Source organism: Scyliorhinus torazame, chromosome 16 (assembly GCF_047496885.1).
Source record: "Scyliorhinus torazame isolate Kashiwa2021f chromosome 16, sScyTor2.1, whole genome shotgun sequence".
NCBI classification, from domain to species: Eukaryota; Metazoa; Chordata; class Chondrichthyes; order Carcharhiniformes; family Scyliorhinidae; genus Scyliorhinus; species Scyliorhinus torazame.
In genome coordinates, this window is record NC_092722.1 from 78,594,944 (window position 1) to 78,609,842 (window position 14,899).

Here is a 14,899-nt window from a genome sequence, read left to right on the forward strand (position 1 = left end):
GAGACAGCATGAGAGTGAGCGTGTGTGAGTGAGACTGCATGAGAGTGAGTGTGTGTGAGTGAGACTGCATGAGAGTGATCGTGTGTGTGAGTGAGACTGCATGAGAGTGAGCGTGTGTGTGAGTGAGACTGCATGAGAGTGAGCGTGTGTGAGTGAGACTGCATGAGAGTGAGTGTGTGTGAGTGAGACTGCATGAGAGTGATCGTGTGTGTGAGTGAGACTGCATGAGAGTGAGCGTGTGTGAGTGAGACTGCATGAGAGTGATCGTGTGTGTGAGTGAGACTGCATGAGAGTGAGCGTGTGTGAGTGAGACTGCATGAGAGTGAGCGTGTGTGAGTGAGACTGCATGAGAGTGAGTGTGTGTGAGTGAGACTGCATGAGAGTGATCGTGTGTGAGTGAGACTGCATGAGAGTGATCGTGTGTGTGAGTGAGACTGCATGAGAGTGAGCGTGTGAGTGAGACTGCATGAGAGTGAGCGTGTGTGAGTGAGACTGCATGAGAGTGAGTGTGTGTGAGTGAGACTGCATGAGAGTGAGCGTGTGTGAGTGAGACTGCATGAGAGTGAGCGTGTGTGAGTGAGACTGCATGAGAGTGAGTGTGTGTGAGTGAGACTGCATGAGAGTGATCGTGTGTGTGAGTGAGACTGCATGAGAGTGAGCGTGTGTGAGTGAGACTGCATGAGAGTGATCGTGTGTGTGAGTGAGACTGCATGAGAGTGAGCGTGTGTGAGTGAGACTGCATGAGAGTGAGTGTGTGTGAGTGAGACTGCATGAGAGTGATCGTGTGTGTGAGTGAGACTGCATGAGAGTGAGCGTGTGTGAGTGAGACTGCATGAGAGTGAGCGTGTGTGAGAGAGACTGAATGAGAGTGAGTGTGTGTGAGTGAGACAGCATGAGAGCGAGTGTGTGTGAGTGCGACAGCATGAGAGTGAGTGTGTGTGAGTGAGACTGCATGAGAGTGAGTGTGTGTGAGTGAGACTGCATGAGAGTGAGTGTGTGTGAGTGAGACTGCATGAGAGTGAGTGTGTGAGTGAGACTGCATGAGAGTGAGTGTGTGTGAGTGAGACAGCATGAGAGTGAGTGTGTGTGAGTGAGACTGCATGAGAATGAGTGTGTGTGAGAGACTGCATGAGAGTGAGTGTGTGTGAGTGAGACAGCATGAGAGCGAGTGTGTGTGAGTGAGACAGCATGAGAGTGAGTGTGTGTGAGAGAGACTGCATGAGAGTGAGTGTGTGTGAGTGAGACTGCGTGAGAGTGAGCGTGTGTGTGAGTGAGACTGCATGAGAGTGAGTGTGTGTGAGAGAGACTGAATGAGAGTGAGTGTGTGTGAGTGAGACAGCATGAGAGTGAGCGTGTGTGAGTGAGACTGCATGAGAGAGAGTGTGTGAGAGTGAGACTGCATGAGAGTGAGTGTGTGTGAGTGAGACAGCATGAGAGTGAGCGTGTGTGAGTGAGACTGCATGAGTGTGAGTGTGTGTGAGTGAGACAGCATGAGAGTGAGTGTGTGAGTGAGACTGCATGAGAGCGAGTGTGTGTGAGTGAGACTGCATGAGAGTGAGCGTGTGTGAGTGAGACTGCGTGAGAGTGAGCGTGTGTGAGTGAGACTGCATGAGAGTGAGTGTGTGTGAGTGAGACTGCATGAGAGTGAGCGTTTGTGAGTGAGACTGCATGAGAGTGAGTGTGTGTGAGTGAGACAGCATGAGAGTGATCGTGTGTGAGTGAGACAGCATGAGAGTGAGTGTGTGTGAGTGAGACTGCATGAGAGTGAGTGTGTGAGTGAGACAGCATGAGAGTGAGCGTGTGTGAGTGAGACAGCATGAGAGTGAGCGTGTGTGAGTGAGACAGCATGAGAGTGAGTGTGTGTGAGTGAGACTGCATGAGAGTGAGTGTGTGTGAGAGAGACTGAATGAGAGTGAGTGTGTGTGAGTGAGACAGCATGAGAGTGAGTGTGTGTGAGAGAGACAGCATGAGAGTGAGTGTGTGTGAGAGAGACTGCATGAGAGTGAGTGTGTGTGAGTGAGAAAGCATGAGAGTGAGTGTGTGAGTGAGACAGCATGAGAGTGAGCGTGTGTGAGTGAGACTGCATGAGAGTGAGTGTGTGTGAGTGAGACTGCATGAGAGTGAGTGTGTATGAGAGAGACTGCATGAGAGTGAGTGTGTGTGAGTAAGACAGCATGAGAGTGAGTGTGTGAGTGAGACAGCATGAGAGTGAGTGTGTGTGAGTGAGACAGCATGAGAGTGAGCGTGTGTGAGTGAGACTGCATGAGAGTGAGTGTGTGTGAGTGAGACTGCATGAGAGTGATCGTGTGTGTGAGTGAGACTGCATGAGAGTGAGCGTGTGTGTGAGTGAGACTGCATGAGAGTGAGCGTGTGTGAGTGAGACTGCATGAGAGTGAGTGTGTGTGAGTGAGACTGCATGAGAGTGATCGTGTGTGTGAGTGAGACTGCATGAGAGTGAGCGTGTGTGAGTGAGACTGCATGAGAGTGATCGTGTGTGTGAGTGAGACTGCATGAGAGTGAGCGTGTGTGAGTGAGACTGCATGAGAGTGAGCGTGTGTGAGTGAGACTGCATGAGAGTGAGTGTGTGTGAGTGAGACTGCATGAGAGTGATCGTGTGTGAGTGAGACTGCATGAGAGTGATCGTGTGTGTGAGTGAGACTGCATGAGAGTGAGCGTGTGAGTGAGACTGCATGAGAGTGAGCGTGTGTGAGTGAGACTGCATGAGAGTGAGTGTGTGTGAGTGAGACTGCATGAGAGTGAGCGTGTGTGAGTGAGACTGCATGAGAGTGAGCGTGTGTGAGTGAGACTGCATGAGAGTGAGTGTGTGTGAGTGAGACTGCATGAGAGTGATCGTGTGTGTGAGTGAGACTGCATGAGAGTGAGCGTGTGTGAGTGAGACTGCATGAGAGTGATCGTGTGTGTGAGTGAGACTGCATGAGAGTGAGCGTGTGTGAGTGAGACTGCATGAGAGTGAGTGTGTGTGAGTGAGACTGCATGAGAGTGATCGTGTGTGTGAGTGAGACTGCATGAGAGTGAGCGTGTGTGAGTGAGACTGCATGAGAGTGAGCGTGTGTGAGAGAGACTGAATGAGAGTGAGTGTGTGTGAGTGAGACAGCATGAGAGCGAGTGTGTGTGAGTGAGACAGCATGAGAGTGAGTGTGTGTGAGTGAGACTGCATGAGAGTGAGTGTGTGTGAGTGAGACTGCATGAGAGTGAGTGTGTGTGAGTGAGACTGCATGAGAGTGAGTGTGTGAGTGAGACTGCATGAGAGTGAGTGTGTGTGAGTGAGACAGCATGAGAGTGAGTGTGTGTGAGTGAGACTGCATGAGAATGAGTGTGTGTGAGAGACTGCATGAGAGTGAGTGTGTGTGAGTGAGACAGCATGAGAGCGAGTGTGTGTGAGTGAGACAGCATGAGAGTGAGTGTGTGTGAGAGAGACTGCATGAGAGTGAGTGTGTGTGAGTGAGACTGCGTGAGAGTGAGCGTGTGTGTGAGTGAGACTGCATGAGAGTGAGTGTGTGTGAGAGAGACTGAATGAGAGTGAGTGTGTGTGAGTGAGACAGCATGAGAGTGAGCGTGTGTGAGTGAGACTGCATGAGAGAGAGTGTGTGAGAGTGAGACTGCATGAGAGTGAGTGTGTGTGAGTGAGACAGCATGAGAGTGAGTGTGTGAGAGTGAGACTGTATGAGAGTGAGCGTGTGTGAGAGAGACTGCATGAGAGTGAGTGTGTGTGAGAGACACTGCATGAGAGTGAGTGTGTATGAGTGAGACAGCATAAGAGTGAGCGTGTGTGAGTGAGACTGCATGAGAGTGAGCGTGTGTGAGTGAGACTGCATGAGAGTGAGTGTGTGTGAGAGAGACAGCATGAGAGTGAGTGTGTGTGAGAGAGACTGCATGAGAGTGAGTGTGTATGAGTGAGACAGCATGAGAGTGAGTGTGTGTGAGTGAGACTGCATGAGAGTGAGTGTGTGTCAGTGAGACTGCATGAGAGTGATCGTGTGTGTGAGTGAGACTGCATGAGAGTGAGTGTGTGTGAGAGAGACAGCATGAGAGTGAGCGTGTGTGAGTGAGACTGCATGAGAGTGAGTGTGTGTGAGAGAGACAGCATGAGAGTGAGTGTGTGTGAGAGAGACTGCATGAGAGTGAGTGTGTATGAGTGAGACAGCATGAGAGTGAGTGTGTGTGAGAGAGACTGAATGAGAGTGAGTGTGTGTGAGTGAGACAGCATGAGAGTGAGTGTGTGTGAGAGAGACAGCATGAGAGTGAGTGTGTGTGAGAGAGACTGCATGAGAGTGAGTGTGTGTGAGTGAGACAGCATGAGAGTGAGTGTGTGTGAGAGAGACAGCATGAGAGTGAGTGTGTGTGAGTGAGACAGCATGAGAGTGAGCGTGTGTGTGAGTGAGACTGCATGAGAGTGAGTGTGTGTGAGTGAGACAGCATGAGAGTGAGTGTGTGTGAGTGAGACTGCATGAGAGTGAGTGTGTGTGAGTGAGACAGCATGAGAGTGAGTGTGTGTGAGTGAGACTGCATGAGAGTGATCGTGTGTGTGAGTGAGACTGCATGAGAGTGAGCGTGTGTGTGAGAGACTGCATGAGAATGAGTGTGTGTGAGTAAGGCTGCATGAGAGTGAGTGTGTGTGAGTGAGACAGCATGAGAGTGAGTGTGTGTGAGTGAGACTGCATGAGAGTGATCGTGTGTGTGAGTGAGACTGCATGAGAGTGAGCGTGTGTGTGAGAGACTGCATGAGAATGAGTGTGTGTGAGTAAGGCTGCATGAGAGTGAGTGTGTGTGAGTGAGACTGCATGAGAGTGAGTGTGTGTGAGAGAGACTGCATGAGAGTGAGTGTGTGTGAGTGAGACTGCATGAGAGCGAGCGTGTGTGAGTGAGACAGCATGAGAGTGATTGTGTGTGAGTGAGACTGCATGAGAGTGAGCGTGTGTGAGTGAGACTGCATGAGAGTGAGTGTGTGAGAGACTGCATGAGAATGAGTGTGTGTGAGTAAGGCTGCATGAGAGTGAGTGTGTGTGAGTGAGACTGCATGAGAGTGAGTGTGTGTGAGAGAGACTGCATGAGAGTGAGTGTGTGTGAGTGAGACTGCATGAGAGCGAGCGTGTGTGTGAGAGACTGCATGAGAGAGAGTGTGTGTGAGTGAGACTGCATGAGAGTGAGCGTGTGTGAGTGAGACAGCATGAGAGTGAGTGTGTGTGAGTAAGACTGCATGAGAGTGAGCCTGTGTGAGTGAGACAGCATGAGAGTGAGCGTGTGTGAGTGAGACTGAATGAGAGTGAGTGTGTGTGAGAGAGACTGCGTGAGAGCGAGTGTGTGTGAGTGAGACTGCATGAGAGTGAGTGTGTGTGAGTGAGACAGCATGAGAGTGAGTGTGTGTGAGTAAGACTGCATGAGAGTGAGCCTGTGTGAGTGAGACAGCATGAGAGTGAGCGTGTGTGAGTGAGACTGAATGAGAGTGAGTGTGTGTGAGTGAGACAGCATGAGAGTGAGCGTGTGTGAGTGAGACTGAATGAGAGTGAGTGTGTGTGAGAGAGACTGCGTGAGAGCGAGTGTGTGTGAGTGAGACTGCATGAGAGTGAGCGTGTGAGTGAGACTGCATGAGAGGGAGCGTGTGTGAGTGAGACTGCATGAGAGTGAGTGTGTGTGAGTGAGACTGCATGAGAGTGAGTGTGTGTGAGTGAGACTGCATGAGAGTGAGTGTGTGTGAGTGAGACTGCATGAGAGTGAGTGTGTGTGAGTGAGACTGCATGAGAGTGAGCGTGTGTGAGTGAGACTGCATGAGAGGGAGCGTGTGTGAGTGAGACTGCATGAGAGTGAGTGTGTGTGAGTGAGACTGCATGAGAGTGAGTGTGTGTGAGTGAGACTGCATGAGAGTGAGTGTGTGTGAGTGAGACTGCATGAGAGTGAGTGTGTGTGAGTGAGACTGCATGAGAGTGAGTGTGTGTGAGTGAGACTGCATGAGAGGGAGCGTGTGTGAGTGAGTCTGCATGAGAGTGAGCCTGTGTGAGTGAGACTGCATGAGAGTGAGCGTGTGTGAGTGAGACAGCATGAGAGTGAGTGTGTGTGAGTGAGACAGCATGAGAGTGAGTGAGACAGCATGAGAGTGAGTGTGTGTGAGTGAGACAGTATGAGAGTGAGTGTGTGTGAGTGAGTCTGCATGAGAGTGAGCCTGTGTGAGTGAGACAGCATGAGAGTGAGTGTGTGTGAGTGAGACAGCATGAGAGTGAGTGTGTGTGAGTGAGACAGCATGAGAGTGAGTGTGAGTGAGTGAGACAGTATGAGAGTGAGTGTGTGTGAGTGAGACTGCATGAGAGTGAGTGTGTGTGAGTGAGACAGCATGAGAGTGAGCGTGTGTGAGTGAGACTGCATGAGAGTGAGCGTGTGTGAGTGAGACTGCATGAGAGGGAGCGTGTGTGAGTGAGTCTGCATGAGAGTGAGTGTGTGTGAGTGAGACTACATGAGAGTGAGTGTGTGTGAGTGAGACTACATGAGAGAGAGCGTGTGTGAGTGAGACAGCATGAGAGTGAGTGTGTGTGAGTGAGACAGCATGAGAGTGAGTGTGTGTGAGTGAGACAGCATGAGAGTGAGCATGTGTGAGTGAGACTGCATGAGAGTGAGTGTGTGTGAGTGAGACTGCATGAGAGTGAGTGTGTGTGAGTGAGACTGCATGAGAGTGAGTGTGTGTGAATGAGACAGCATGAGAGTGAGTGTGTGTGAGTGAGACTGCATGAGAGTGAGTGTGTGTGAGTGAGACTGCATGAGAGTGAGTGTGTGTGAGTGACACTGAATGAGAGTGAGTGTGTGTGAGTGAGACAGCATGAGAGTGAGTGTGTGTGAGTGAGACAGTATGAGAGTGAGCGTGTGTGAGTGAGACTGCATGAGAGTGAGTGTGTGTGAGTGAGACTGCATGAGAGTGAGTGTGTGTGAGTGACACTGAATGAGAGTGAGTGTGTGTGAGTGAGACAGCATGAGAGTGAGTGTGTGTGAGTGAGACAGTATGAGAGGGAGCGTGTGTGAGTGAGACAGCATGAGAGTGAGTGTGTGTGAGTGAGACAGCATGAGAGTGAGTGTGTGTGAGTGAGACAGTATGAGAGGGAGCGTGTGTGAGTGAGACAGCATGAGAGTGAGTGTGTGTGAGTGAGACAGCATGAGAGTGAGTGTGTGTGAGTGAGACTGCATGAGAGTGATCGTGTGTGTGAGTAAGACTGCATGAGAGTGAGTGTGTGTGAGTGAGACTGCATGAGAGTGAGTGTGTGTGAGTGAGACTGCATGAGAGTGAGTGTGTGTGAGTGAGACAGCATGAGAGTGAGTGTGTGTGAGTGAGACAGTATGAGAGGGAGCGTGTGTGAGTGAGTCTGCATGAGAGTGAGCCTGTGTGAGTGAGACAGCATGAGAGTGAGTGTGTGTGAGTGAGACAGTATGAGAGTGAGTGTGTGTGAGTGAGACTGCATGAGAGTGAGTGTGTGTGAGTGAGACAGTATGAGAGTGAGTGTGTGTGAGTGAGACTGCATGAGAGTGAGCGTGTGTGAGTGAGACTGCATGAGAGTGAGCGTGTGTGAGTGAGACTGCAAGAGAGGGAGCGTGTGTGAGTGAGTCTGCATGAGAGTGAGTGTGTGTGAGTGAGACTACATGAGAGAGAGCGTGTGTGAGTGAGACTGCATGAGAGTGAGTGTGTGTGAGTGAGACTGCATGAGAGTGAGTGTGTGTGAGTGAGACTGAATGAGAGTGAGTGTGTGTGAGTGAGACTGCATGAGAGCGAGCGTCTGTGAGAGACTGCATGAGAGTGAGTGTGTGTGAGTGAGACTGCATGAGAGTGAGTGTGTGTGAGTGAGACAGCATGAGAGTGAGTGTGTGTGAGTGAGACAGTATGAGAGGGAGCGTGTGTGAGTGAGTCTGCATGAGAGAGAGTGTGTGAGAGTGAGACTGCATGAGAGTGAGTGTGTGTGAGTGAGACAGCATGAGAGTGAGTGTGTGAGAGTGAGACTGTATGAGAGTGAGCGTGTGTGAGAGAGACTGCATGAGAGTGAGTGTGTGTGAGAGACACTGCATGAGAGTGAGTGTGTATGAGTGAGACAGCATAAGAGTGAGCGTGTGTGAGTGAGACTGCATGAGAGTGAGCGTGTGTGAGTGAGACTGCATGAGAGTGAGTGTGTGTGAGAGAGACAGCATGAGAGTGAGTGTGTGTGAGAGAGACTGCATGAGAGTGAGTGTGTATGAGTGAGACAGCATGAGAGTGAGTGTGTGTGAGTGAGACTGCATGAGAGTGAGTGTGTGTCAGTGAGACTGCATGAGAGTGATCGTGTGTGTGAGTGAGACTGCATGAGAGTGAGTGTGTGTGAGAGAGACAGCATGAGAGTGAGCGTGTGTGAGTGAGACTGCATGAGAGTGAGTGTGTGTGAGAGAGATAGCATGAGAGTGAGTGTGTGTGAGAGAGACTGCATGAGAGTGAGTGTGTATGAGTGAGACAGCATGAGAGTGAGTGTGTGTGAGAGAGACTGAATGAGAGTGAGCGTGTGTGAGTGAGACAGCATGAGAGTGAGTGTGTGTGAGAGAGACAGCATGAGAGTGAGTGTGTGTGAGAGAGACTGCATGAGAGTGAGTGTGTGTGAGTGAGACAGCATGAGAGTGAGTGTGTGTGAGAGAGACAGCATGAGAGTGAGTGTGTGTGAGTGAGACAGCATGAGAGTGAGCGTGTGTGTGAGTGAGACTGCATGAGAGTGAGTGTGTGTGAGTGAGACAGCATGAGAGTGAGCGTGTGTGAGTGAGACTGCATGAGAGTGAGTGTGTGTGAGTGAGACAGCATGAGAGTGAGTGTGTGTGAGTGAGACTGCATGAGAGTGATCGTGTGTGTGAGTGAGACTGCATGAGAGTGAGCGTGTGTGTGAGAGACTGCATGAGAATGAGTGTGTGTGAGTAAGGCTGCATGAGAGTGAGTGTGTGTGAGTGAGACAGCATGAGAGTGAGTGTGTGTGAGTGAGACTGCATGAGAGTGATCGTGTGTGTGAGTGAGACTGCATGAGAGTGAGCGTGTGTGTGAGAGACTGCATGAGAATGAGTGTGTGTGAGTAAGGCTGCATGAGAGTGAGTGTGTGTGAGTGAGACTGCATGAGAGTGAGTGTGTGTGAGAGAGACTGCATGAGAGTGAGTGTGTGTGAGTGAGACTGCATGAGAGCGAGCGTGTGTGAGTGAGACAGCATGAGAGTGAGTGTGTGTGAGTGAGACTGCATGAGAGTGAGCGTGTGTGAGTGAGACTGCATGAGAGTGAGTGTGTGAGAGACTGCATGAGAATGAGTGTGTGTGAGTAAGGCTGCATGAGAGTGAGTGTGTGTGAGTGAGACTGCATGAGAGTGAGTGTGTGTGAGAGAGACTGCATGAGAGTGAGTGTGTGTGAGTGAGACTGCATGAGAGCGAGCGTGTGTGTGAGAGACTGCATGAGAGAGAGTGTGTGTGAGTGAGACTGCATGAGAGTGAGCGTGTGTGAGTGAGACAGCATGAGAGTGAGTGTGTGTGAGTAAGACTGCATGAGAGTGAGCCTGTGTGAGTGAGACAGCATGAGAGTGAGTGTGTGTGAGTGAGACTGAATGAGAGTGAGTGTGTGTGAGAGAGACTGCGTGAGAGCGAGTGTGTGTGAGTGAGACTGCATGAGAGTGAGTGTGTGTGAGTGAGACAGCATGAGAGTGAGTGTGTGTGAGTAAGACTGCATGAGAGTGAGCCTGTGGGAGTGAGACAGCATGAGAGTGAGCGTGTGTGAGTGAGACTGAATGAGAGTGAGTGTGTGTGAGTGAGACAGCATGAGAGTGAGCGTGTGTGAGTGAGACTGAATGAGAGTGAGTGTGTGTGAGAGAGACTGCGTGAGAGCGAGTGTGTGTGAGTGAGACTGCATGAGAGTGAGCGTGTGAGTGAGACTGCATGAGAGTGAGTGTGTGTGAGTGAGACTGCATGAGAGTGAGTGTGTGTGAGTGAGACTGCATGAGAGTGAGTGTGTGTGAGTGAGACTGCATGAGAGTGAGTGTGTGTGAGTGAGACTGCGTGAGAGTGAGCGTGTGTGTGAGTGAGACTGCATGAGAGTGAGTGTGTGTGAGAGAGACTGAATGAGAGTGAGTGTGTGTGAGTGAGTCTGCATGAGAGTGAGTGTGTGTGAGTGAGACAGCATGAGAGTGAGTGTGTGAGTGAGACAGCATGAGAGTGAGCGTGTGTGAGTGAGACTGCATGAGAGAGAGTGTGTGAGAGTGAGACTGCATGAGAGTGAGTGTGTGTGAGTGAGACAGCATGAGAGTGAGTGTGTGTGAGTGAGACAGCATGAGAGTGAGTGTGTGAGAGTGAGACTGTATGAGAGTGAGCGTGTGTGAGAGAGACTGCATGAGAGTGTGTGTGAGAGACACTGCATGAGAGTGAGTGTGTATGAGTGAGACAGCATAAGAGTGAGCGTGTGTGAGTGAGACTGCATGAGAGTGAGCGTGTGTGAGTGAGACTGCATGAGAGTGAGTGTGTGTGAGAGAGACAGCATGAGAGTGAGTGTGTGTGAGAGAGACTGCATGAGAGTGAGTGTGTATGAGTGAGACAGCATGAGAGTGAGTGTGTGTGAGTGAGACTGCATGAGAGTGAGTGTGTGTCAGTGAGACTGCATGAGAGTGATCGTGTGTGTGAGTGAGACTGCATGAGAGTGAGTGTGTGTGAGAGAGACAGCATGAGAGTGAGCGTGTGTGAGTGAGACTGCATGAGAGTGAGTGTGTGTGAGAGAGACAGCATGAGAGTGAGTGTGTGTGAGAGAGACTGCATGAGAGTGAGTGTGTATGAGTGAGACAGCATGAGAGTGAGTGTGTGTGAGAGAGACTGAATGAGAGTGAGTGTGTGTGAGTGAGACAGCATGAGAGTGAGTGTGTGTGAGAGAGACAGCATGAGAGTGAGTGTGTGTGAGAGAGACTGCATGAGAGTGAGTGTGTGTGAGTGAGACAGCATGAGAGTGAGTGTGTGTGAGAGAGACAGCATGAGAGTGAGCGTGTGTGAGTGAGACAGCATGAGAGTGAGCGTGTGTGTGAGTGAGACTGCATGAGAGTGAGTGTGTGTGAGTGAGACAGCATGAGAGTGAGTGTGTGTGAGTGAGACTGCATGAGAGTGAGTGTGTGTGAGTGAGACAGCATGAGAGTGAGTGTGTGTGAGTGAGACTGCATGAGAGTGATCGTGTGTGTGAGTGAGACTGCATGAGAGTGAGCGTGTGTGTGAGAGACTGCATGAGAATGAGTGTGTGTGAGTAAGGCTGCATGAGAGTGAGTGTGTGTGAGTGAGACAGCATGAGAGTGAGTGTGTGTGAGTGAGACTGCATGAGAGTGATCGTGTGTGTGAGTGAGACTGCATGAGAGTGAGCGTGTGTGTGAGAGACTGCATGAGAATGAGTGTGTGTGAGTAAGGCTGCATGAGAGTGAGTGTGTGTGAGTGAGACTGCATGAGAGTGAGTGTGTGTGAGAGAGACTGCATGAGAGTGAGTGTGTGTGAGTGAGACTGCATGAGAGCGAGCGTGTGTGAGTGAGACAGCATGAGAGTGAGTGTGTGTGAGTGAGACTGCATGAGAGTGAGCGTGTGTGAGTGAGACTGCATGAGAGTGAGTGTGTGAGAGACTGCATGAGAATGAGTGTGTGTGAGTAAGGCTGCATGAGAGTGAGTGTGTGTGAGTGAGACTGCATGAGAGTGAGTGTGTGTGAGAGAGACTGCATGAGAGTGAGTGTGTGTGAGTGAGACTGCATGAGAGCGAGCGTGTGTGTGAGAGACTGCATGAGAGAGAGTGTGTGTGAGTGAGACTGCATGAGAGTGAGCGTGTGTGAGTGAGACAGCATGAGAGTGAGTGTGTGTGAGTAAGACTGCATGAGAGTGAGCCTGTGTGAGTGAGACAGCATGAGAGTGAGCGTGTGTGAGTGAGACTGAATGAGAGTGAGTGTGTGTGAGAGAGACTGCGTGAGAGCGAGTGTGTGTGAGTGAGACTGCATGAGAGTGAGTGTGTGTGAGTGAGACAGCATGAGAGTGAGTGTGTGTGAGTAAGACTGCATGAGAGTGAGCCTGTGTGAGTGAGACAGCATGAGAGTGAGCGTGTGTGAGTGAGACTGAATGAGAGTGAGTGTGTGTGAGTGAGACAGCATGAGAGTGAGCGTGTGTGAGTGAGACTGAATGAGAGTGAGTGTGTGTGAGAGAGACTGCGTGAGAGCGAGTGTGTGTGAGTGAGACTGCATGAGAGTGAGCGTGTGAGTGAGACTGCATGAGAGTGAGTGTGTGTGAGTGAGACTGCATGAGAGTGAGTGTGTGTGAGTGAGACTGCATGAGAGTGAGTGTGTGTGAGTGAGACTGCATGAGAGTGAGTGTGTGTGAGTGAGACTGCATGAGAGTGAGCGTGTGTGAGTGAGACTGCATGAGAGTGAGTGTGTGTGAGTGAGACAGCATGAGAGTGAGTGTGTGTGAGTGAGACTGCATGAGAGTGAGTGTGTGTGAGTGAGACTGCATGAGAGTGAGTGTGTGTGAGTGAGACAGCATGAGAGTGAGTGTGTGTGAGTGAGACTGCATGAGAGGGAGCGTGTGTGAGTGAGTCTGCATGAGAGTGAGCCTGTGTGAGTGAGACTGCATGAGAGTGAGCGTGTGTGAGTGAGACAGCATGAGAGTGAGTGTGTGTGAGTGAGACAGCATGAGAGTGAGTGTGTGTGAGTGAGACAGCATGAGAGTGAGTGTGTGTGAGTGAGACAGTATGAGAGTGAGTGTGTGTGAGTGAGTCTGCATGAGAGTGAGCCTGTGTGAGTGAGACAGCATGAGAGTGAGTGTGTGTGAGTGAGACAGCATGAGAGTGAGTGTGTGTGAGTGAGACAGCATGAGAGTGAGTGTGTGTGAGTGAGACAGTATGAGAGTGAGTGTGTGTGAGTGAGACTGCATGAGAGTGAGTGTGTGTGAGTGAGACAGCATGAGAGTGAGCGTGTGTGAGTGAGACTGCATGAGAGTGAGCGTGTGTGAGTGAGACTGCATGAGAGGGAGCGTGTGTGAGTGAGTCTGCATGAGAGTGAGTGTGTGTGAGTGAGACTACATGAGAGTGAGTGTGTGTGAGTGAGACTACATGAGAGAGAGCGTGTGTGAGTGAGACAGCATGAGAGTGAGTGTGTGTGAGTGAGACAGCATGAGAGTGAGTGTGTGTGAGTGAGACAGCATGAGAGTGAGCATGTGTGAGTGAGACTGCATGAGAGTGAGTGTGTGTGAGTGAGAGTGCATGAGAGTGAGTGTGTGTGAGTGAGACTGCATGAGAGTGAGTGTGTGTGAATGAGACAGCATGAGAGTGAGTGTGTGTGAGTGAGACTGCATGAGAGTGAGTGTGTGTGAGTGAGACTGCATGAGAGTGAGTGTGTGTGAGTGACACTGAATGAGAGTGAGTGTGTGTGAGTGAGACAGCATGAGAGTGAGTGTGTGTGAGTGAGACAGTATGAGAGTGAGCGTGTGTGAGTGAGACTGCATGAGAGTGAGTGTGTGTGAGTGAGACTGCATGAGAGTGAGTGTGTGTGAGTGACACTGAATGAGAGTGAGTGTGTGTGAGTGAGACAGCATGAGAGTGAGTGTGTGTGAGTGAGACAGTATGAGAGGGAGCGTGTGTGAGTGAGACAGCATGAGAGTGAGTGTGTGTGAGTGAGACAGCATGAGAGTGAGTGTGTGTGAGTGAGACAGTATGAGAGGGAGCGTGTGTGAGTGAGACAGCATGAGAGTGAGTGTGTGTGAGTGAGACAGCATGAGAGTGAGTGTGTGTGAGTGAGACTGCATGAGAGTGATCGTGTGTGTGAGTAAGACTGCATGAGAGTGAGTGTGTGTGAGTGAGACTGCATGAGAGTGAGTGTGTGTGAGTGAGACTGCATGAGAGTGAGTGTGTGTGAGTGAGACAGCATGAGAGTGAGTGTGTGTGAGTGAGACAGTATGAGAGGGAGCGTGTGTGAGTGAGTCTGCATGAGAGTGAGCCTGTGTGAGTGAGACAGCATGAGAGTGAGTGTGTGTGAGTGAGACAGTATGAGAGTGAGTGTGTGTGAGTGAGACTGCATGAGAGTGAGTGTGTGTGAGTGAGACAGTATGAGAGTGAGTGTGTGTGAGTGAGACTGCATGAGAGTGAGCGTGTGTGAGTGAGACTGCATGAGAGTGAGCGTGTGTGAGTGAGACTGCAAGAGAGGGAGCGTGTGTGAGTGAGTCTGCATGAGAGTGAGTGTGTGTGAGTGAGACTACATGAGAGAGAGCGTGTGTGAGTGAGACTTCATGAGAGTGAGTGTGTGTGAGTGAGACTGCATGAGAGTGAGTGTGTGTGAGTGAGACTGAATGAGAGTGAGTGTGTGTGAGTGAGACTGCATGAGAGCGAGCGTCTGTGAGAGACTGCATGAGAGTGAGTGTGTGTGAGTGAGACTGCATGAGAGTGAGTGTGTGTGAGTGAGACAGCATGAGAGTGAGTGTGTGTGAGTGAGACAGTATGAGAGGGAGCGTGTGTGAGTGAGTCTGCATGAGAGAGAGTGTGTGAGAGTGAGACTGCATGAGAGTGAGTGTGTGTGAGTGAGACAGCATGAGAGTGAGTGTGTGAGAGTGAGACTGTATGAGAGTGAGCGTGTGTGAGAGAGACTGCATGAGAGTGAGTGTGTGTGAGAGACACTGCATGAGAGTGAGTGTGTATGAGTGAGACAGCATAAGAGTGAGCGTGTGTGAGTGAGACTGCATGAGAGTGAGCGTGTGTGAGTGAGACTGCATGAGAGTGAGTGTGTGTGAGAGAGACAGCATGAGAGTGAGTGTGTGTGAGAGAGACTGCATGAGAGTGAGTGTGTATGAGTGAGACAGCATGAGAGTGAGTGTGTGTGAGTGAGACTGCATGAGAGTGAGTGTGTGTCAGTGAGACTGCATG